Source organism: Etheostoma spectabile, chromosome 9, assembly GCF_008692095.1.
Source record: "Etheostoma spectabile isolate EspeVRDwgs_2016 chromosome 9, UIUC_Espe_1.0, whole genome shotgun sequence".
Lineage (NCBI taxonomy): Eukaryota > Metazoa > Chordata > Actinopteri > Perciformes > Percidae > Etheostoma > Etheostoma spectabile.
Window position 1 is genome coordinate 37720555 of NC_045741.1, and position 24827 is coordinate 37745381.

The window sequence follows — 24827 nt, forward strand, 5'->3', positions numbered from 1 at the left end:
CAACCCCCTAACCCCACCCTAACCTTGGTTTTCTGTGTGCTCTGTTGGCTATGAGGTGTCTGGGGGTCTACCAAGTTCAGGGGAGCCAGGAGGACAACCCCTGCACACACACACACACACACACACACACACGCGCACACACGCACACACACGCACACACACACACACACACACACGCACACACACGCACACACACACATAGAATTAAGCATGTGAATAAGTTCCAAATTTAAATAACACTGGACTTGAATTTAAATTCTGTTTACATTTTAAATTCACCAAAATCAAAACCCACAAACAAAATCTAAACTGCACACAGTCTGTAAACATACAAATGTAAATGTAAATGTAAATGTATTTTATTTATATAGCACTTTACAACAACCGATAAGTGAACCAAAGTGCTTCACAACAAATAAAACCACAGATTTAAAACAACAATACACCACTAACAAAAAATTACAATAATGAATGAGAAAAGTAAGAAAAGATAAAAAATAAAAACAATACAATCAATAAAAATGTGCCATCACATTACTAGGTACCAAACGCCACTTTAAAAAGATGTGTCTTAAGTTTCATCTAAGCCCCCCCCCTCCCCCCCAGTCATTGGGGTCTGAAATTAGAACACTTATATAAGAATTTATTTTGTACGTGTGCATGCTGGGATGGCACACCAGTGGGCCACAGCTAAGCTCTCTGAACTCAAATTCCTTGGATAAGAACGCATAAATACAATGTTAAATAAATAAATAAATAAAGTTTTTAAAAAAAATGGATCACATCATTTGACATACTGTGCATACCTTTAGCAATGTAAAACAGATGTTTCCACGCTGCTCTAATATTGTTGCACACCTTTTATCACACTGGAAGCAGGCACACACATTGTTTGATGTTTTATTAAAGAGCTCTGGCCTGCCTTTGACAGTGAGTCAGCATTACATAAATTAATATACTAAATACATATAATTAACACTGCCCTGTGTTATGTAAATGGTTGCTTAATACTATACTCTTGTATATTTATAAAACCCAATTTTAGAAATTAGAAATGTACCGTCATTTGAAGTCCTGTACATCACAGTCTAAACAATTAAATAATTGGATAATTTCTGAAATCTAGGACAAGTTACAGGTATTAGGACTACTAATGTTAGCACAATAGTTTTTACTCATCAGAATCAATGCCTGCATTTTTTTTTTCTTCTTCTCTTCCAAATTAATTAAATCTACCCTGTTTTCTGTGATTTTGTCTTAAGAGCAAATTGAACCAATCAGAGGAAATGTTAGTAAAATAACAGATGCTCAAAAAAAAAGCTGACATTTATTACAACAACATCCTGAGAAGTGTTCTATTCTTTACTTCATCAAAATAGCAAATAGCATGATATAGAAATCTTTTTTAACTTTGTTCATGCAAAATAAAACAAAATGCTAATTTTAAACCAAAGCCTGTTTTATTGAGCCTGCTTATTCCAACACATTTAGCTTGTCATGGTAAAGCTAATCCAAAAGAAATGAACGAACAGATGAAATGATCTTCATTGCTCTCTTGTGATAACTCCTTAATTGCAGTTTACACACACACTCCTCCCTATAAATTCTCTGATTTGTTTTTACTGCTAGCGAGCTTTGTGCAGCTACGTCCTGCTGTTAAAGGCCTTTGTGTTGCTAACGGAACGGGACTTTAGTGACTCTCCATCCACAAACAAACTGCTGAGCAATTGAAAGATAATTATTTGACCCCTGAGGGTTTGTTAAGGTCTACAATGGGTTGCTTTTACAACTCAGGGAGCTGTTATGAACTAGTGTAGAGGATAAGTTAGAAAGAGTCCACGAAGCTGCGTTCATAATCATTTATTTGTATGTTTACGAGCTGAAAGCCTCAAGTGTATTTCATAAAATATTACCGTGTTTTATTTACTATATTTCCTGAGGCACAGGTCAGTAAATGTAGAACCGCAAAAACAGAGAAAATGAACGGTCTTTACACATTCGTGCATTTTTATTGATCAAAAGAATGTTATTTGGACATATAAAACGTAAAAAAAAAACTAAATAAATAAATAAAACAAACAAGTAATTCTATCTTTCAACACAAGCTAAGGATGTTTCACGCTGGTCTTCACATTTGCCATCACGAGTTGTACACTGTATACAGACTGTATGTGACATGATCCGTAACTCTATCTATAGGTGTTATGGTATCATTCCCACCATTAAAGAGGTTTTCCACCTTCCCAATGACCTCCGCCTCGCCTCACAGGACACAGAAAACGACCTGATGGCAATGTCTTTTACTGTACAGAGGCTATGCTGAAATGTGTGTGTGCGCGCGTGTGTGTGTGTGTGTGTGTGTGTGTGTGGTCTGTGCATGGATGGCAGGTCACTCCGCGTACAGACTCCAGTGTCCTTAGAAAGCGTCCACCCTGTAGGGTTTGGCCTTCTCCCCGGTGAGAGTGAGGGAATCTAGCACGGCCAGTAAGCATGTATATCAGGCTATCTCACGGCTGGCTGGACGCTCCCTGGGTGGCCCACCATGGTCAATACTGCACTGGTGACTGGACACACAGAATAGGATAATCTCCTACTTTCTTTCAGGGCCATGGTGCACACACACACACGCATACACACACAAACACACCAGCCTTTTATGCTGGCCTGGCCAGGGAGGCTAGCCTGGCCCTAATTTCAGGTCAGGACCAGTCAGGGGGAGGCCGAGGGTTTGGGAACCTGGAGCAAGCGAAGGGACAGTGTTATTGGGCGAGAGTGGGGGGGGGCAGAGGGGAGCAGGGAGCCCATTTTAGCCGGAGCAGTGGAGCACACTGGGGGCACTGGGGCATCACCTCTACTGGCTGTTGGGGGGAAACAAAGGGAGGTGTGATCCCCACAAAACATAAGACCAGTGTGTGTGTGTGTGTGGTTATAAATGTGTATCATTGTTCAGAGTTTCCTTCAGCTCCAGCAACTCGCTTCAACACCCCTGCTGCTCCCATACAAAGGCACCTAATTGACACCACAGATTTAGGCCACTAGCTTTAACTGTTCCCCTTCCAACCCTTCAGCCACTGCTAGAATAATCAGAGAGAACAGGCTCCTATAGCTTCTCATACCAAATATTAGACGATAAACGTCATTTAAATAGAAATAATTACTTTTGTTTGGGACTACTTTCAGCTGAGAATTAATACATTTTTACATATTTACGGCACTAGGATGGTAAGAGGGATTGATTTAAATAAACATAAACTACAGTGACCATGTTCATTGTAATGACGGACATTGTCACAGAGAATCCATGTCTATCCATGTCTCATGGATTTATTTCTATGGACAATGGACGTCTATGACACAGAGGAATCCGATATATTAGGCTTTGAACACACATGAAGTTGGAAGAAGCCAATTTGTTGTTTTTTGTCTTTTCATGGAATTTCTTGACACCAGGAAAAATATTGAATATCACCAAACGTATCCTTTAACTGTATGGTTCAGCTACTGTATAATAGCAGCAACAAAAACATCACTGACATACTGTATATAGAAACAAGAATCAAATAGAAGAAGGGGAAAAAAACAACCCAAGACCAATTCTTATATCACAAATTGCTTAACTTTATTGAAAATATATTATCATATCAGGGCAACACTTGGGATTCTGGGATCATTTTATGATAAAGGAACTCATTATTCTGTGAAAAAGAATAGATAAATATGTCTGTGTACATAATGTCCCACAGAAATGAGGAAAGTTAAAAGAGTAACACACTCTTGTCAAACGATTTTCCAGTCAGATACTTTAATGTAAATTACTGAGTAAAAAGAAGGACCCCTTGGGGTCTCATCCAATCTCCGATCTAAAATTCCTCTCAAATATAGTAATTCATATCTAATGAAACTAATTTTGGAAAATATTGCTCGGCAGCTCCATTTTACACTTCAGACAGCAGTAAAATTGATTCAACCTTTTAAACTTACCTTTCAGAAGCGGCTCCAACTTACCTGTCCACATCCACAAAGACTGCCGACTAGACGACTACCGGTATCCTAGATAATCAGACTCTAATGATGTGTGTCTAACTAACTGTTCTTGCAGGTGCAGAGATGACATTTTCCATAAGTGGCTGAGGAGGCTAAGAGCTAAATGTTCGGAGAAATTGACTACAGACAGTGCGCATGCTTTGTTAGAGTAGGGTCCAATGGCCAGTTGTTGTTTTTCATCTCCATGGTGGCAGTCCTGACTGGCTGCATCTGTGAAGACATGAGCAAAAAAAAAAAAAGAGGGATTAGTGAAACGAATGCTCCTTACTTTTACTTTGTGCAATTAGTCCGGACATATTCTTCTAATTCCGGCCATTCTTAAAAAAACATTAAATGAAATGATATGCAGTGAGTAGACAGATGTAGCTGTGCACATGCACACTCTGCATTCAGCCAGCTGGGATGACGCTGTTTGTGTCATCATCTCTCTAGACACCCCACACTGTTAAGGTTTACTATGGGGGGGCATGTATGTGTGTGCATGTGCGTTTGTTTGAGCATCTTATCAGCTGTCTGTATCAATGGTGTGCGTGACCCCTGAGCTTGCAGACAGTCATGGGTCAAAGGTCTAGGTAGAGCCTGTCTGGGCTTCCTGGCTGACCCCAACGCCTGCAGCACACACACACACACACACACACACACACGGGGGATGGGTTGCCCCCTACCAGACTAATATCACCTTTGGGATTTGGATCCAGACAGACATACATTGACCCCAAACACACGTGCACGCACACACACGCACGCACACACACGCACACTGAGTGTCTCAGACGCTGGATCTGCTTGGTCATAAAACGGGACGGTTGCACTGCATGATGCAGAGAGAAGCGGAAATGCTGAGTCTGAGAAGGCCATCTAATTATCTGAGTTAAAGAGGAGAGCAGAGGAGGTTGAAACATCTCAGTGCTAACAGTGCTAGCTACATCGTAGTGTTAATGCTGTGAAGATAAAGGAGGCTGGGAAATATAGCCAGCTGTGGTAGCTCAAATAGTGTAAAATGTTAATGGTATGAAAATGCACAGGCGATTTAAGGTGGAATAAAATGTGAATGAATTAAAATGTTCAAACTGCACCAGGTAAAATAGAAGATAGAAAAAAGAGATCCTTTGTTGCTAAATCTTTCTGTCATATGTCAAGCAGTTTAGCTCTGTAATTGTGTTTAACCCTGATGGAGCTGCAGGAAGTGAGAGCCCAGGGGACTAATCTGGATAAAAAAAATAAAAATAAAATCACAAATCAAAGAGAAGCGGGACTGCAGGATCTCAGCACAAAGCGAAACAGAAAAAAGGTCAAATTCAGAGGAGCTGACGGGCTTCACCGCCAGGCCATCGGGAAAACTCCCCAAATAAGCCCCAGTGTTAAGCCTGCTAATCCCCTGTATTATTGCAACATCTGTGAGGTCTAGAAAGGCTCTGCCAGTGATTAGCAAGACAGATGTAAACAATATCCTGGCTGAAAATGAGAGGAGAGTGCTTGGCTGATCTGGGTAACAGGGCTGGAAGGGTACAAAAAAGTAGAGATAGATAGAGAGAATGTGGAGAATACAAAGCATGTAAGGTTGGAGTGAGTGTGTTGACGGAGAGGAAGCAATAGTGATTTTGGAAGAAATTACAAACATGAGAAAGAAAATAAGATGTGAAGAAAGGATCTGTTAGCTTGAGGGTGTTTTGGTCAAAATAAGTCGAGGACTGATAGGATACAGTAGACGGGGGAGGTGGAGGGAGACAGAAGGTGACAGGATGAGGGGAGAAGGAGCAGCAGATTGTTAGACGGCGGACCCGGGGCCAGGGGTGCCCCGGCCGGCTGACGAGGCACCAGGGAGACGTGCCTAATTTATGCAGAGTTAGGCTGAGGGGCTGAAAAGCGGAGGGTGTCTGGGACCCCTTCAATAGCCCTGAGAATCAAGGGGAGCAGCTAGGGTTTGCTAGCTAGTATGGGGAAGGTATGGGGATGGGAACTTTTTTTTTGGAGAATAGGAACGGGGGGGGGGGTGGGCGAGGCTGTCCGTCGACGTCCCATTAAGGTTGGACAGGGCATGGGGAACGAGGCGATAAAGGAGGGGGAAAGGGGGGGAGAGGGAAGGAGGAGGAGAAGAAGTGAGGGAGGGGGCCCCTGCTTACTCTCTCTTCGCTAGAGGATGCTCTCCCCCCCCCCCCCCCCCCCCCCCCACTTCAGTCTTTTTTCTTCAGTCTGGCTACCTATTAGAGCTTGGGGGCCCAAATCCTCTGCTCTCTGCATACTAATTCCCCATTACCACAGCTTTGAACGTGAGCAAAGAACAGAGTCGGACTAAATCAGAGACAAGTAGCCGGGCTCGTGGGCTGGTTGTAAGAGAGGCTCAAAGAGTACTTCAGCATCCAGGCAGGCTGATTCATTGGGACATTGGGTAGTGTGTTGTAGTGTATGTGAAATTGGGCATCCGTTTTTTATATATATTTAGATTTTTTTCTAATTTAATTTTAATTAATTATTATTTAGTAAATAAAACAATTAGAGATTGCAATTAAAAGTTGTAACCTCCACTTTAGAAGACATTCATTAAACATTAAGAGTCACACAATGTGCAGTCCAGTGGTTCCAAACCTGGGGGTTGGGACCCCCTAAGGGTTCCGTATAAAAAAGGGTCCCCAGATGAGTAAAGGAATAAGAAAAAGTCTGTTACACAAAATCATAACTTTTTGTAATATTTGTCTTGCCGGCTCTAAAATTCCTTCAAATGGAATAATCTGAAAAGAAATAACTAAATCCCTTTTCAGTGATGCTCACATTCTCATGAAGAGGGGTCACAAGTAGACGCTGCTTCATTGTAGGGGTCTATATTCTATGCAGGAACACTGTTTGTTTGTGATTTTATGAAATAAAAATACTGGCACAAGATGTGAGCTATCTGCAGCTTTAATATAAAAAATATCAGTATTAATGTCAGCTTCCAAATATTGTAGTGTGAGGAAACATACTGTATGTGAATCCTGGCTGAAGGCCAAGTGAATCTGTGTGTGTGTGTGTGTATGTGGGTGTAGCTCGAGAAGGACCCAGCGAGAAGCAGAATGGACAGCCAGGCAGGGTGATGGTTGAGTCTGGTGATGCAGGCAGACAGTTTAATGACAGTCCTCACCCCTGAACATACAAGCCAATGAGCGCCTGGCACGCTCGCAGATGTACACACACCGTATGACACGTGTACATATACGTGTGATATATGGTGTTGCGTTTTCTGAAAAAGACACAGGGCGGTGAAAATGAAAGAGAAAGAAATCTCTCGGTGTATGACCCTGGAAATAAATAACTGGAGGGGCTAGAAATGGCTCACAGGCACTTCTTTTGACTGTCACTTTATTCTGTTACAAATAAACAAGAGTTTTGAACATGTCCCTCTACACATTTACACCTTTCATCTCACATCTTTTAAACACGATTTATACATGACACGGCACCAGAACACTGCAAAAACTGCCATTAGGTATGAGAAGTGAAACTTTTGTATACATTCTCAGAATCTGCATACCTGCTTCCAGGGATGTTCTAGTGAGGAACAGTGCAAAGCGGAGAGCTATTCACTGGCTCAACAGAAGCCAATCTCTTTGTGCTTTTATTTTGTAAGTTGTGCCTGGCCATGGCTTTGCATCTTATTCAGCAGGACCTGCCCAGGTCGGGACTTGAATTTGGTGCCCAAACAAAGACATAGAGCTACCTCATTAAAAAAACATGTCATTGGATCAGGCCTGGGCCGAGTTGTGTGATTTTCCCTCCTACCATAAGTGGCCGTGACTGAGCGTTGGGCTGAATGAGAGGCCAGATAGAGGTCTCCCAATGGAGCGCCACGCTACATCCCTATGGGAACCACCCCCTCACAGAGGGGGGCACATTTAAAGCTTTGTTGGTCTGTTAACACAGCTTTTTAAAACGCCTCTTTATGGACTCAGCTAAGCAAACTGCAGCCCCTGGTTTTCTTGCGCCAGACGGAGAAAGTAAAAAAAAAAAGAAAGAAAGAAGGAAACAGTGAAGGACAACAGAATGAGAGGAGAAAAGAAGGCTGAAGAGGTTGTTTTTGTGTTTTCAAAGGATAAGAAAACTTTAAAGTAATGACAGCGAGCACCAAGATGTTAAAATAAGATAGATATTAAGATGTTTCTTATGTGGCTTTATGCAACATGAAATGAATACAGGTGAAAATTATTAGCAGTCAAACCTAAAATCAGGTTTTAATATTTCAAATCCACCCTCAACGCATATTGCAAAAGTAAGGACAATATCATCCTACGCAGAGGACTCCGTCCACCTGCTCTACCTGCACCTGAGCACTGAACTTTGCATTATAGTTGGATGCAGCAGAACTAGGTCATTGACAAACTGCACGTCTAACGGTGTCCTTTGATACAGTCAGCATACATGTTTACCCAAGGGGCTACAGTCATCCTGCTGCTGAAACAATAGGTTTGTGTGGGCCTGTGTGTGTATGACAAACACAGTCCTGCCTGGGAAACCTGGGCTGGAGACTTACTCAGTCTCACCCGCCGCTCAGGATGACAGTGAAATGAATAACAATGAACTTGCTGAGAGTCAAGTTCAGAACATTAGAGATGGACCAGAGCTGAGGAGCTCAGCCGTACACAAAGGAACAGTGCGTGCGTGCGTGTGTGTGTGTGTGTACGTGTGTCCTTGTGCATGCATAACTGTGTCAACTCTCTTAGGAAATATCTCAACATGAGCAGAGCACTGGGCTCCGGAGAAGAGCACCCACTAAGATGAAAATGCACACACACCACCTCTTCTTGCTCTCTCGCCCCCTCCCCTACCCATCTCGTCGTGCACATGCAGCAAGGACCCCGTCCTTGCAATTCTATTGCTGTCTGCTGCGCGCCTGATGAAAAAGCAGAACGACATAGGGGGGTGCACATGCCTTAATGCAAGAAAACACACATTTGTAAATCCCAGCCGCAGTATAAACATAGGGTTTAATAGGGGTTTCTCAGGCGCGTTGGCAGGGGTCCACCTCACCGTGTGCTTCCCGAGCCGTGTTGCACGTTTTTTTTCCTGACTGCAATCCTGCTACAAGAGAAATTGTGACTGAACAACCTCCACTACCACCCAGGAGAAACGATGGTCTACGGGGCTGAGAATGCATCTGAAAACATTTACATAAAGATTGTGCTACGTCGACAGAGCCAACTGCTGAGAATGCAGCGTGCTCGTCATTGTCCCCAAAAATCGGAGTAATGATTGAAATGTAGTGCGGAAGGGAAGGGGGGAATAAAACGGGAAATGGTCACTTTATTACGGAAAGAAACTGGGGGGAGCTGCGGGGAGCTCAGTGTTCCCTGGTCCCCTTTATGTTAATGACATCAGCAGTGTACAGTATATAAATCAGAGACTCATGCAAGGGAATGATAAAGAGGACCCAATATAGCACTATGAGACCAAAATAAACGAGACTCCGGCTGGTTGGAGATTTGATTAAGAATAACTTTGATACTATTTAGATGAAGAAGGCAATCACTTTACCTTAACTGAGATGCTAAAATAAACAATTGCGGACAAATGTGCAAATGCTCAGGAGACACAAAGCCAAAAGCTCTGTCTCCAATAGGCAAATCTGATCTCTATTTATTACAATAAATATCTTTATCACAACGTAATACTGCTGGTTTTGTTAAAAATGATGGTAGATATGATAGAGAATGCAGGGATATGGACAAATGGAGTAGCCTATAGGAAGAATTTGAGTTGAAGAATGTTCCTGGCTGAATTGTTGGGCCCGAGCGCCGACAGAGGCAAAGGCCCTTTTGGAACTAAATTAATAATTATTTGTTATTATCTTTCTTTCGACAAAATTTAAATTTACTTTTTTAGGGGCCCCAAAAATACTCAAAATTCACCCAAAAAATTTTCGGGGGCATCAAGTCTGGTAAAAAGTTACGTATTTTAAGTTTTTGTAAGGGTTTGAGGGAATAGGCGCACAAAAATGGCTTACTAGTGCCCCTACAAAAATAAAGAATTGAGCCCCTGCAGTACATTTAACGTAGACTAACAAAACGTGGTACACACATGTAGCATGTCAAGACGTACAAAAAAGCTCATTGGAGCCATACCTTAAACCCAACAGGAAGTCCGCCATTTTGAATAGAATGTTCGAAAGTGCAATTTTAGCCATTTCTACATGTTGTACTTTAACCAACTCTTCCTAAAGATGAAAAGTTACAAAGAGAAAAACTATTTGTCATAGGGCCTGGCCATGGCGAGGCGGCTATTCTGTGCGTTTTGCCATCAAAACAGGAAGTGGGTGTAACTTGAGTGTACATCGTCCAATTGAATCAAACCATCTCAGGATTCATAAGAGTCCAACCCTGACGACATTTATGCACACCGGTGTTGGCTTAAAGTCATAACCGCCCCTAGTGGCAACAGGAAGTAGACCTAAAAGTCAAGGTGCTATACTTTAACAAACTCCTCCTAGAGATTTTTTAGTGTTTAGCAATGAACGAGAAAGTGGCTGTAATTAGGGCTGAAAGTTTAACTGCATATGCAATAATATTGCAACACGTTACAAAGCAATTTCCTAATCACAAAGGCAGCGATTTGGTCACATGAGTCAGAGCAAATCAGTCAGCACTCCGCAGAGAAAGCATCAACTTGGTACGCTAACGCTACGCCGTACCCTGAGCGGAGTTCTGTCACTAAAACAACTGAGTTGTAGTTTAAAACTTTTACAGCTATTTTAATAAGGAGTTTCATTCTGGTTCGAGTCCATACATGCAGTTATTGGATAAAGGCACGGAGAACTGATGGCTCTGTTAGCAACGACTGGCTCTGATTAGCGGTTAGCTCCAGTTAGCTAGCTGGCTCTGTTATAATGATATGGAGGGGAAGAGACTGCCACGGAGAGGGTTAACAATCAGACTGATAAATGACTTTCAGGGAGCTTTCACAGCAGCGTGGCCGCGGTGTTTCAACGGTTTTATTAGTACAGTTAATCCCACCGCAAGACCACAAACAGCTGTAGTGTGTATGTGTATATAAATATAGTATTTTTATTACAGTAAATAATAATCTAAATACTACTAAGTGTAGTAAAGCCACATATTTGTTTTTATATATTTCTGCAATCTGAACTTTAGTTTGTGGGATTTGTTTCTGGCTTTGATATGAATGTTTGTTTACACCAGGCTTGATCAGTGCTCATTATACTTCTGTGATTGAAGTAGTTAAATAAAATAAAAGAACAGTTTGTTTAATCTATCTAATCTTGTGCTCATACTATACAAGGATGTATTGCTTGTCTTTGTTGAATAATACAGAAGACAAAGAGCTTAAAAGATAATCGCATATTAAATTGCAATATTGGTGAAATATTTATTTTCAAAAATCGTTCAGAAAGTTACCACAATCAACAACCAAAGAGTCCAGGCCTGAGGACATATACAGGCAATATTGACTTTTGGTCATAGCGCCCCCAGCTGGCAACAAGAAATCAGCCTTATCTGACAAACATCATCTAATTTACATGAAACTTATGTGTGGTCTACTTGTAATACTGAGCAAGCCCGTATACTTTAACCACGCCAGTGTACTCAGGCCACGCCCCCTGTTATGGCTTTTGAACCGTTTAAGGTAGAGTCTTGTGTGACTAGCCCCGACGCGAGCTTTAAAGCGAGGGCCCGTCCAATGCTTATTGCAGCTTTATTTTATTTTTTTGGGCTTCCCTCTGGGAAAAATAAACCCTGCAAATATATTTAGTAGTAGTTTGACTTCAAAATACTGCAGATATGAGACCTTATTCCGTAACGCACAGCATAGATATTTTGGCTCCAGATTTTATTAGGCGATAAACTGGCCAGATTTTACTGTAACAAATTTAGAGGATAGGATTCCAGTAACTTTTAATCAAATAGATGGAATGTAAAGGTTAGCATGGCCTGAGGTACGAGGCGGCTTTTGTAAAAAGCACTTTCATTTTGAAAATAAAAACAGGTAGGCAACAGTGGAGCGCCGTGAAGCCCTGTGATAAACCTCTTGAAGATATAGTCAGCTAGCCAAACCATCCTGTCAGATCAGTGCCTGAGGAGAGGCAGAGGGGGAAAGAGAGACGGCAAGAAGGGGAAGAGAGCAAAACACGGGTGAAAAGGGTCAGCAGGGAGGAAGGCTAAACCCCAGCAGCAAGCAAAAGATTGTGTGTGCCGCGCATTTATATTTCAGCATGGTTGTGTGTGTGTGTGTGTGTATGTCAACCCCAACTGGGCAGACATTTACTTGACATGCTGATAGGGATTTAAGCAGTGGGTGGGTGGTGTGCCTGACCAAGGTGAGTGAATGAGCAGAGAAGGAGAGCTAGTGGGGATCGGAGGATGATGGGGGGGGCAGACCAGAGGGGCTCACAAAACTGCCATTTCTAAGCTTGATTTCAGCGCAAGTTGAGACGATTAGAAGAAGGAGGCAGAAATGAGGAGGAAAACAGGGAGGTGGGTCTTTTTAGGAGAACCCTCCAGGCTCAGCAAAGAGAAGGGGGACTAGTCTATTGAGGTGATGAGGGAAAAGTGGGTCTTTCTTTCAGACAATCTAATGAAGCACAAGTCCCCGATGAAGAATGGAGGCCGGCTACCGCAGGGTGGGTTAGCTTGTGTCGCTGCTCCCCTCCATTTCTCCCCTTTTTCTTTGTTATCTCTCCACCTTTCTCCTCTCTTCCACTGCCTTCTCTTTACTACATCCCCTCTTTCTCCTTTCCCTCTCCTCTCCTCATGTGCTGCAGTCCCTCCTCTTAAAGGGCTTACACTGTTTATTTCAAAAGAGGTGTAACATGTCGCAAGCTCGCGCACTCGCCTTTCAGATGATTTGATGAAATGGCAATGATACAGTGGCCAGCTGCATTTCACCAATAAAGAGGATTGCTATTGCTGGGCAGCATCATCAAGAAAATGTAACACGTAGCCAGGCAACATTTGAAATTATCAAATGGCCCAGCCTCAGCTGCACTGCAGCACACTGTATCAGTACAGAAATATGATCAGAATTTTTAAAATGATTTAAAATGATATCTGTAGGGATCCCAGCAAAGCATTCAAAACAGGTACGTGTAATGAGTGACAGATTTCGAATTGTGGCGTGCACATACAATGAACCCTGAGCCGACATGTTAAATTACAGGAGGCAGCAGACTGAGACAGACAGGGGGGCTGTCAAAGTGTCTGACTGGATTTGACTGGGTTTGGCTGGGGGTTGTTTGACCAGGGGGTTGACTGGGCTGCAAGACTGATTTCTGGCTCGATTTAGCTCTGGGCCGACTGGAGACTGGCCAGAGGCTGACTGAAGGGGGTTGAGTTCCCCCCGGCTCAAGTTGTCCCTGAAGCAAAGCAATAAGAAGCAGCTTATAACATAAGCAAACACAGAGGCAGTCAGCCAGCCGGGGATGAACGGCAGATGAAACACACACACACACACACATACACACACACACACACAATGCTGTATTGACACCCCCACCCCACATCCCTGACCTTGACCCTTGAGGTCCCTCCTAACCTGTTTCTGAATGGAAGTCGGTGCAGCTGGGGTGTCTAGCCATGAACTAACCAAAACCCCTCCGCTGCACAGACCCCTCGTCCTCTAATCATCCAGCCTGTTCCCACGCTTGATGACTGGGATGCGGTCTCTGCATCTGAATGGGGCAATTTAATATTTCAGCGGCCGCCATTGGTCCTGTTTGTCTGTTTAACTGAGGGCAACACCAATCCCAGGATTTTCTGTGGTTTGTATGTATTACCTGCTGAACATTGATCTGGTTGTTCTATTTCCAATTCAGGAAGCTTTTCTTTGATTCCGCACAATATTACTCCTCTCTGCTTTACATCTCAACATGCATCTGCAGTCTGTCTTAACGGCTCAGTCATATAAACCATTCAGTCTGAGCACATATGTACGCTGTATAATGTATATGCAAGGGTGTGGAAATGTAAGTGTGCCATGTGACATTGAGGGGGTTCAAACCCCTCCATCTTCACATTTTCATTACGGCCAAATCTCAGGCCTGTGCGACAGCAGCGTGGCCTTTTGCAGGCGAGCAGCCAGTTTAATCACACAAACAGCACTTCTCCATTTTCATTTCCTTTTCATACAGCCTCCATTCCACTATGGCTTTATAATTCTTCCCTCAGAGCTGCCTGGCCTGTTTGAGTGTTTGCAGCCTGTTGAAATGACATAATCAGTGACTTGGATAAATGCTTGACTGTTTTCCCTGAGTCTATAATCAGACTTGGGGCTCAGTGTTGCAGCTCTGAGGAAACAGCAGCAGCAGCAGCAACACTTCACTCAGGAATTAGCTTACTTCCTAAGGAGATCAGTTTCACATAAGGAATTTGGTTGAGCATCAATAAAATGAATTGGTCAAGTGCATGTTGACAAATAAAATGGTTCTTGTTACTTGCAGAAGCAGGAAAAATGATGCGCTTGAAAGAAATTGTCAGGATTATGGCAAAGATTACAAATACCCAAATGTCAAAACACAATGTGGTTTTATAGCAATGCAAAGATAATGAGCTATGTTGATGATATATATGCATGTGAAAAACGAAAAACGCTGATGAAAAAAATACTTGTCGGATCATTTGAGCTCAGCAATCTCTAAAATAAAAGGTCATTCAATCTCTTCCAATTAAAATATCATTACCTCCACAGTGCGATGTTAACGTCTTATAAGGAAAATCCTCATACGAGGGAGTTGGCCAATTTGCCTTTTGTGTTGTATTTAAATGATATCAAGTGTTTTCAAGAAATAACTGGTCACGTCTGATTTGTCTCAAAGAAAGAAAGCCAGGATGAATTGAGCGATGGCTGTAAATGCTTTCAGCAACTATTACTTCTGTGGGTGGAACACGTTCAATCAATACCTAAGCAAATAAAAAGCAGTGGGCAGTCTGAATGCTGCAGCGGACTGGACGACAATCACACACACACAAATGAACAGTCCACATTTGTGCAGCTCAAAAATTCTTAATATACCCAGTTTAAAAACTTTGAGTAAACTGACAAAGAGTTCAGGCCATATCCACATTTTGATCTGCATTTTTCCTCTTGGGAGTTCACTTCACTCTAACCAAATGCAACCATTCTAACCAAAGTTTTTAAATCATGCATCTTATTAGAATACCTTTTGTCTTTAACAAAAGGATGTTACTATTCTTTCACTAATATTAATAATTTAGAAAGATGCCCATCATTCATGTAACTTACGTTCAAAATATGATTTGGTTATGAATTCTTGAGTGTAGGAGGCATGTGAAAGATGTGGCTTTGCTGTAGGTCTTCGGACTTAAAGCCTATGAGAGTAGAAAGAGTGGCTATCGCCACTCTGTTCTGACACACACATTAACACTCCTGTATTAACGCACATGTAGTATGTCCATATAAAGCAAGGTCTACTGTGCCATCCTGCCGGTTCTCTTTGTGTTGAATTATGCATAATTGCAGCAGCGTAGTAACACACATGGCTATAACTGGTATTAGCATAAAAGCTTTGCAGGAGATGGTGTTGGGGTGCATGTCCTTTTTTTCCTGGAAGTAAGAGTGAATGGAGTCATTTATATCCGTGCGATATGGATTGGCATGCAAGTGTGTGTGTGTTCATACAGTATGTGTGCATGAGCGTGTATGTAACAATTATTGTGGCTGACTAGCATACGTGGTCAAGTGTTACATTCATCTCATGTTTCATCAAACATATGGACCCCATGTTTGATTTGAATATGCAAACAAGAAATACAACGGCTCCACCCGGTTTATCCCCCATAAACCAGGAAAACTACGCTTTCTTCTTTGAAGGACTTAACACCCACCTCCCTAAGCTTGTCCTCCATCCTTCTCCCTCCCCCAGAACCACACCCTTCTATAGTGCCCAAACACACACATCCACAATTGTTTTTAACTGTTGTTTGCCTGTCTTTTCTTTTCTTTTCTTTTTTAAACTTTGTCTTCTTGTTGTTGTTATTATTAAGGCCCTGTTATATTTTTCTCTTCTCTCTTTCTGAAAATTAGCTAGTGTAAAGCTAGTGTCCACTGTAAAGCAAACCCTAACTTCCAAATATTAGCATTAACCTGGGAACATTTTGCTGAATTAAAATACATGAGTCAGGTTACAGAACAAATGAATGGATAAATGAAATCAATTCAATTGAGCACGTCTGGACTGTTGTTGAGTGCAGATTTGAGCCCGCCTGTTTGCTTGACTGCCCTTTTCCCCAAAACATGATTCGGTAGCCTGCAGCCCATCCAGGCTAACCACAGTTAGTGTTGGCACTTTGCACTAACCTTTTCTCTGCTTCAGCCTCATCAGTGTCACTATGGGTTGATTAGACAGAGAAGCTTGATTAAAACTGCCTTGAGTCTGATAGAGAAGACGATAACAGGGGTGAACCGTGCCTTTTGAGGCTTGGTAAATGACAGCAGCGGTTACCACACCACTTAAAAAGATAATTTATTTCCAAATCCCTGTATGGCTTTCAAGGACAAAACATAGCCATGTAATTTGCTGTACTGTACGCAACTATTTTGAAATATCCGCCTTTTGTAATGGGCTATTTCTGTGGGAGAGAAAGAGTGCGTGTGTGTGTGTGTGTGTGTGTGTCCTCCTACAGTCCTTGCTGTGAAGTTCAACGCTGCACTGCTACAGACCAACAACAGATACCATGCAGCAGGTCTTCAGAGCAGATGATAGCCTATTTCCAGGACACAGACAATTCACCAAATCGCTCTCTCCAATGATTAGCACTGACAGGTGAAAACGGCCACGAATGCCACAGGAGTTCACAATGGAACGGACAATTCCACAAACACACTACTATAGACACCAGAAGCACTCACACACAAACACACACTTCCATGCACAACAGCAGCAACAACAGAGGCTCCGTCTGCACAGCTAACACCACATTAAGACCATAAAGCACCAATACATCTCCTGTTCCACGTCCACAGCCCATATCCTGCTGCTTCTGCACTGATACCCCTGATCCCCCTGTGCTTTGACAAGGCGTGATAAAGCCTGTATGAAGCGCCGCATTGTGTGGGGAGAACACAATGTTGCCTGCTGAGTGCTGTGAGAAGGGCGTACACCGGTGGGTCCCACGGCGCAGCAGCGCACCAGGGCCTATAGCAGGGAGTGCTGAGCATGCTAATGAGGTCATTATGTTATGCCTCTCCCTCGTTCCTACTCTCCTTTACAGTGTGGGCTTTGCCTGTCAGAGGAGGCAGGGTACCCCACTAATGCAGCCAACCACAGATGTCACATATGGCACAATGAGTAGACACATGAGCGTCTCCGAATGAGCCACAGAGAGAAAGACAGGGTGACGCTCCATTTTTCAGCCAGCATCAAAAGCAAGAACAGGCATCTAACGATTTGCATAAGGTGAGCTCGAAGAAAAGTAAAGAGGAGGGCAACAACAGGCAACATTCATTTGCTAATTGTTCCTGCTGTGTATTCAATCAGCAACCGTATTTTTTTTCCTTCTCTTTTTACGCTAGTGCTATTATTTACAACCGAGGGGGAGGGGTTTAAATATCAAGCACATGCAAATGCAATTACAAGATATTTGCATAGCCGTTAACTATTAGAGGGCAGATGGCAAACAGCGGGCATAAAAAAGCGGCTGAGCGCCATCTTGGCTGAGGAGACAGCTGGCAGACAGGAATCGGCCATTTTGTAAGCGTGGGTCGCTGCCAGGCTGAGGCGTAGAGAGGCGCCAGTCTCTCTCTATGTGCCAGGAGATTGGCAGCGAGCGGGAATTGTGCTTTAATACCTTTCCTGGTACAGGCTACAACACCGGACTCTCCTACAGTCAGTGACAGTATGATCACAGTCAACGGCTCCTGTTGAGAGCTGACTGAGATCAATTATAACATTAAAGACTCTGACATTACAACTCTGAGCAGAGATGGTATCTTATCATAATACTGTTACCAGGGGTGGGGATATTCCTTATTTCTGTTAAAAGTATCCGACAAGTATTTTTTCTGTTATTCTCCTGGCTTAGCTAAATATGGCTTACAGAATCATATAATTGGTTTTATTAAAACAAAAAGGCAATTCAATGAAGACATTGTACTCACCAAGAGGTATGAATCCTGTTGTTATCTCAGCAAGTTTTCATGCTAGGAAAACTGTTCATCTGTCCTGTAATGTCCTTCCAAGTCCACAAATATCTACAGTACAGTACATTTTGTAGCATGACCTTAAAACTTTTTCTCAGCCGGATGTTTCTACCACTGCATGAAGAAATTCTACTGAAGACAGGTTTTTTTTTCCTTCCAGAAGATTTTGCCAATTTTCTTTAGTCACCACCAATTCTGCTAAAACATCTGAAGAGCAAGTCTCTTTGTGTGGAGAAGGACTTTTGTAAAGGTGGAGGAGAAAAAAGTCAGATGAAAAACCGAGTAGTTTTAGACAGGGGGGGGACACTGAGCAGGTACAACTACTGTCCTTTTCATCTCTCATTCAATTAGCAGTGATTCGCTTGTACTGCCATGGGATCATTGCTGCACAGCAGTAAGTGGACTTCAGGTGCCATTTCCACACCCACACACACACACACAGAGAGAGAGAGAGGTATGAAAAGCCCGGGCCCGCCTTCCTCTCTTACACCTTACAGATCAATACTGCACTGCCATATCCTCTGATGGGAGCTGCTGTAGTGAGGGTAAGAAAATCTAAGGCAAAAAGTTCAAATTGTCCTTTCATCCTGGCTCATGAGATCTTAGGAATATTGTGCGCTTTGTGCTTGGAAGTGGGACTGAGAAGAAATGTCCTGTGTACCGTCTCCGATGGATCCTTATCAAACAGTTAAGGTGGAATGAGTAATAAGAGGGAGGGAGCTGGAAGAAACGCGACCTTCGACGTCCTGTCTTATTCTTCTTCCGTTTCTCTCCCTCCCTCGCTGTCTCTGTGTCTCTCTGACAAAGTTTTATCAAGTGGTGTTGGATGCAGAAAAAAAACCCTCTGGCTGAACCACACACAAAGACTCTTCTCTCTGTCTCTTCCCTCTCCCTTTTCTCTCTATTTTCCATGCACACACACACATGTGCACCTACTGACACACACACTGCGTGTGGGTCGGTTAGGGCCCTGGCCCTGGCTGGTGCTGGGACTGTTGGAGAAAGATAGAAAGAGAGATGGAGAGAAGAGCTGGGAGCAGTGGTGGTGGTTGGTCCCTGGGCTCCGTGGCCTGCAGGCGGTGCTGGGCAACCTCTGCTAGCCTCTCTCCTCTGTATTGATTTCTGCTGCTCCGCTCTGCCGCGGAGGCTCCTAGCCGCCGGGGATGAGAGCTTGGCTCACCCGCTTCACCTGCCTCTCTCCTGGCTTGGCTGGCCTAGCCTGCCCACTCTGCCGCAGCTTTGGCTGGCCCCTGCTGGCTCCCCGGGACCCCTGTATGCAGCGCCAAGGCCACAGAAGGAGGGCAGCCAGAGAGCCCATGGCGATCCACAGCTGTGTTCACCTGCTCTGGGTTCACCCGCTTCGAACCACCTCCTCGAACTGCTTCTATCCTTCTCTCCTTCCATCATCCACCCACTCTGCTTCTCTTTTTCCTCCTCCACTGCCTCCTCCTCCTCTTCTTCCTGCTGTACACTAACAACCAGAGAAAGAGAAAAAAACAAGTTAATCTTAACTTTCAGCATTTTACCCATCCTAAATGTCAATCCTGTTCTTTGATCAACAAAAAATCAGGGGTGAAGATTCTGGCATCCTTTCTCAGCTGTTAATGTGGACCTGTTAACCTTAGAGAGCAGAAACTGCAGGGATTGAAGGCCTGAGAGTTAAGTGTGTCAGGCAGAGAGACACTGTCTGCCAAAGGTAGTCTCAGCTATTAGATTCTGATGTGCTGCAGGTAGCAAAATATGGCAAGAGTGGGCCCATTATAAAAATCAGCACCGCAGCAATAGAATACATTAGAAAGAAATTACAGGAATTGTTTCTCTTCAACAACCTTTTTTGCTCTCCCTGAGCCACACCAGACCACTGAGTTGTATATTTATTTGCCATTAATGGTTAGAAATAACAAAAGCAACATTTAAAACAGAGGATATCTCAAACTACCCTTCCCTCGCCCCTCTCTCTTTGCGCCATAGTGAGTGTGAAGGAATGGAAATGTTTTGGCCAGACCAGTGGTGCTCTATAGAAACTTTCTCAAAGAAAACATCTCAGCTTTTGTATCATCCAGAATTATTCAAATGGGTTCAGCAGCCCTCTTCTTATGATAATAGCAGTTAGGGGGACATTTCTTTGAGGATTCATGGTCCCATTGTGTTCCTTAACAGAGAAAGGGCCATGGCCATATTCAACCCCCACCACCCCCACACTGCGCCAACCACACGATCTCTAAAACATGCTCACCACAGCCACCACAGAGCTGTGACAGCCCTTCTGTCCACCTCTCTTCACCCCTCTGCAGGCCTGAAAAAGAGACTAAAACCCACGGGCCGACTGCCAGGGGAATAGAGAAGTAAAGTGCGGAGGTTTTAGAGCTGGTGGGCCGGCAAGGCTTTGGGAGTTAGAGCTGTCTGTTAAGGAAGGAGTGAAGGGGGCGCAAGAGGGGCGTGGGGGGGGGGGGGTTGCACAGTTGGGACAAGAGAACCAAGTTTGGGAGAGGGGGGCGAGTTGAATTAGAGGGACATGGATGGGGACTGGGGGTGCGGTGCATGTCTCAGACACAATAATACTATTCATTGGGCTCAGACATGGGTGTTAACTCCCCTCTGACAGAGCACAATGGGACTCGGCGGCATTCAGGCAGCCTTGGTGATATTGTTAGTTCAGGGCTGCATTCTCCCTGCTGCAGGATAGAGCGGCCGCATTGTACCCATCCGGCAGGATGGATGGAGGGAGGTTTGAGAGGTGAAAGGCAAAGAAAGAGAGAACAGTACGTTTGTCTATCTGTCAGTGCTCAAGGAGCGAGGGGCAGAGGGAACAGAGGGCCGAGAAGGTGGGGAGGGGCGGCGGCGGAGGTGGTGGTGTTGGGGGTGTTTTGCCCCATGGCATTGGACTTGTTTGTTTCAGGGGGGAAATAAAAAGGAGAAACTGAGACTAAAAGAGACTGTGCAATAAATATTACTCAAGCAGCCGAGTGCAGGGCTAAAGAGGCATTAAAGGGGGTGGGGGCACAGACGGAGCGAGGAAGGAAAGGTGGCATTTTTATGGAGAAAAAACAGTTTTATATGCTGCTTTAGAGTTTAGGTACATTTTGTTCATACACCTCAAAAGAGAGAGAGTGGAGAAGAGTGGATGAAGGGGAATGACAGAAAATGAGAACTGTGGAGGTTGCTGCTGTTCGTGACTCGGATGAGGTGACATCCAACTACCACAAGACCTACTTTTTCACAGGAGAGGAGAAACAGCATATAATTGCGAGGGAGAAGAAAGAGAGTTGAACCAGCACAGTAGGCATAGGGGAATTCAGGCTGTGACTACATGTACGTCAGGTTTCCAACTAAATGTAGCACAAATTGTAACTGAATTCACAGAACATCTGCAAAAGAAAATGCAAATTAATGTGCGTTTAGAATAACTGTTTATATGCTTAATCGAGAACACATTTGCAATGAAAATGATCATGCAAAGGATGAAAGTATGCTCAACTTTGTTATGCAAGTGTGTCTCATTGACATGTCACATATAAAAGGCAACACTACGTTGCCATAAGACATCTCATCAAATTCCTTTGGAATCTGCAGTCACTGAACGTTTACCTCCCACTGAGGACTTATTAAACAGCAGATCTGATATCAGCAGTAGGTATGGATGAAAAGGACAGAAGTATAAAAGGATGCAGTCTGCATCTGATCACTTTACTCACTAGACATTTCACACACACACACACACACACACACACACACACACATACACACACACACACACACACACACACACACACACACACACACACCACACACACACACAGAGTATCACTGCTCCTTCTGCACTGAACAACCTGCTTTCATGAACAGTACTTTGTTTGTTTCCCCTCTGGTAAACTCTGACCAACCGTTCCCATAGCAACCTTACCTATTCGTTCAGTGTGTGAATGTGTGTGTGTGTTGTGTGTGTGTGTGTGTGTGTGTGTGTGTGTGTGTGTGTGTGTGTGTGTGTGTGTGTGTGTGTGTGTGTGAAAGAGAAAAGATGGAGAGAGATATGTGGGGTTGTGTGGAGGTTTACAGCAGGACTAATACAACAGATGTACCTGTGAGTGTGTGTGTGTGGTGTGTGTGTGTGTGTGTGTGTGTGTGGTGTGTGTGTGTGTGTGTGTGGTGTGTGTGTGTGTGTGTGAGGGGGTGTTGGAAATATTAATCAAGAGATCCTCTTAATGTGGCCCAGACCTCAATCCCTGATGAACTTTGGATGATTCTGGTTAAAAGTAAAAAGCTCAACTTTCAGCCACAGCATTCACACACGTTCCCCTATATTCCTGGACATCTGCATTCTCTCTGAGCAGTCTGGAGTCAAACTGCCCTTCTTAGAGAAGGAAAGAACCAGTGGTGTGATGCTGGGGTGTCAGCCAGGGGCACAGCTCTCATCGGGGGGCTAATGCCCTTCAGGGGTGGCTGAGGTAGGTAGGGTACTGCCCTTTGTCCCTGGTGGGGGGATTACATTGGTCAACCAGCACAGACAATGCTCCCCCCTTCTGGGATGGGAGGACCAACCTGCTCTTTACCAGTGATAGGGGCAGTCAACTGATCACTAACTTAATTAAGGACAGAGGAAAGTAAGAGAGGAGGAGGAATGGGTGATGCAGGAGACAGAAAGAGAGGATCAGAAGAAGTAGAGGCAGTGGTGATAAAAGGGGGGATAAAGAAAAGAAAGTGAGAGGCAAAGAAAGCGATGCAAGGTGCACACGGACACGCTAAAATAAGAAGAGGCATGGAGTTAAAAAGCAAGCAATGGGAAGCGGCGGAGGGGCGAACAGAAGGCTTCTCAAGCACAGGATTAGGGGAGGGAAGATGAAAGGATCAGGTCTAACGGAGGACAGGAAAAAGGCCGGGATAGATGGCCAGAGGAGGGAGGCCAGCGACTTAAACTCAAAGTAAGGAATTCAAGGGGGACAGCGAGGAAGAGGAGAGCCCAGGTGTCTATGACCTTGAGCATTCATTGTAACAGGTGCACAATATGAAAACTCCCTCTCTGTTCCTTATTTATGCCACAGCACACACACCTATTCAGATCCAATGACAAATACAGCAGATAATTCTATTACAGAGGACTTTATAGAGGATATTTAGGGGACAGTTAGCGGGCCCAGGTAGCATAGCTCAAGCCCAGCGCAGACAGATATGGCTCTGCAATACTTAACAACAGGGATTTGGCAGCACTGTTGATTGAACATGCCAAATCCCATTTGTTGGAGGACTGTGCGCATTTGTATCGACACTCTGTAACCTTGTGGCTCCGTAAAAGGAGACCTCAGAGTGTGTGTGTGTGTGTGTGTGTGTGTGTGTGTGTGTTTTCCTGGCGGGCAGGCAGGTGGGTGGCACAGTTTTAAACTCCCCTCCATCTATGCTCCACTCCATCCCTTCATCCTTCCATCTTTACTACGCTGTCTGCCTCTATTCCCTCTCTTCACAAAAAGGGGTGACAAGAAGGAGATAGAGAGGCTTTCTCAACACTCCTTTTCTTGTTTTTCCTCCCTCCCATCCTCCCCACTGTCTCCCTCCGCTCCTTCCATCCCCTATGGTAGAGCTGCCAGACAGGAGTGCTCAGCAGCTCTCCGAACGTTATTGATCCTGAGAGCAAGCTGGCCAGGGAGTTGGTGTCTCTCCCTCTCTCTCTCCTCCCTCCATCACACCCTCATCCCCCACCACAGCCCGCAACTTTTTCTTCCGCCGTTCCTCCCTCCCTCCCTGCCTCTACTTCATTTATCAAGGTTAAAGAACTCTTATAAAAAAGGGAAGAGGGGGTCGCCTGGATGTTATCTGACTTCATGAAAGAAATCCCTTTAGGCCACTAGAGGAGGATGCTCTTTGCCAGACCCAACTCTACACAGACACACACGCAACACACAGTGGCACCAACCAGCGGCCCACTCATAGCCAGTCAGAAATAGAAAGTAGCATGTCCATAATTTTGGTACACAGCAAAAGGACAATCAGAAATAGAAATAAAGAGGATGGATGACTGGACAAGGGAGGAGGAAATTAGAAAATGAGCATTACAGCACTACTTTTTTTACAAGGCACAATTTAGAGTTAATATCTGTCATAAGCCACTGAAAATAACAACTTTTGGGTTGGCAGGTGCTCTGAATGCTCTTGTTCAGAAGGTAGTGGTTGAGTGGTGTGTTTGGCTAGTGTTGTAGTATGTCCTCCTGGAGGAGGAACAACACAAGAGTGATTTTTCACAATCTGGCAACACAAATGTTTTCAGAGCTGAAACAATTTGTTAATTAATTGATTAGTTGATTGACATAAAATAAATTGGCAAAATTTCGGATAATCAATAAATCTTTTACATTTTAAAGTATAAATGCATGAATATGTGTTTGCTTTCTTTGTATGAAAAAAAAACGGACTAAGTTAGCCTACTTACTTAGCCTCATCCCATTTAATTGAGATACCATTGCCTATTAAAGCTTTTCAATCTGGCAATTCGCCTGGTATGCAGTTAACAATGATAATAGTGGCAGATTTACCACTCTGAATTCTTATTAAGTTTAAAAAAATAATGGGTCCTGACTGCAGACACAGATAGCCACAGACAGCTGTAATGACATTTTGACTAGGCAGAATAAAAATTACAGATGTCTCAAATTTCA

General features: G+C 43.8%; 1 long non-coding RNA gene across 3 annotated transcripts in view; it reads right to left on the reverse strand.

Moving 5' to 3' along the window:
- Positions 1-4059: 4059 nt before the first annotated feature.
- The window catches only part of LOC116695909 (uncharacterized), a 43917-nt gene continuing 23149 nt past the window's right edge, over positions 4060-24827 (reverse strand). For all 3 annotated transcript variants that reach the window (XR_004333580.1, XR_004333579.1, XR_004333581.1), the window contains exons 3-4: positions 18142-19654; positions 4060-4254 (exon numbers count right to left, since the gene is read on the reverse strand). This is a non-coding gene — a long non-coding RNA (uncharacterized LOC116695909). The remainder of the gene's footprint in view (positions 4255-18141; positions 19655-24827) is intronic.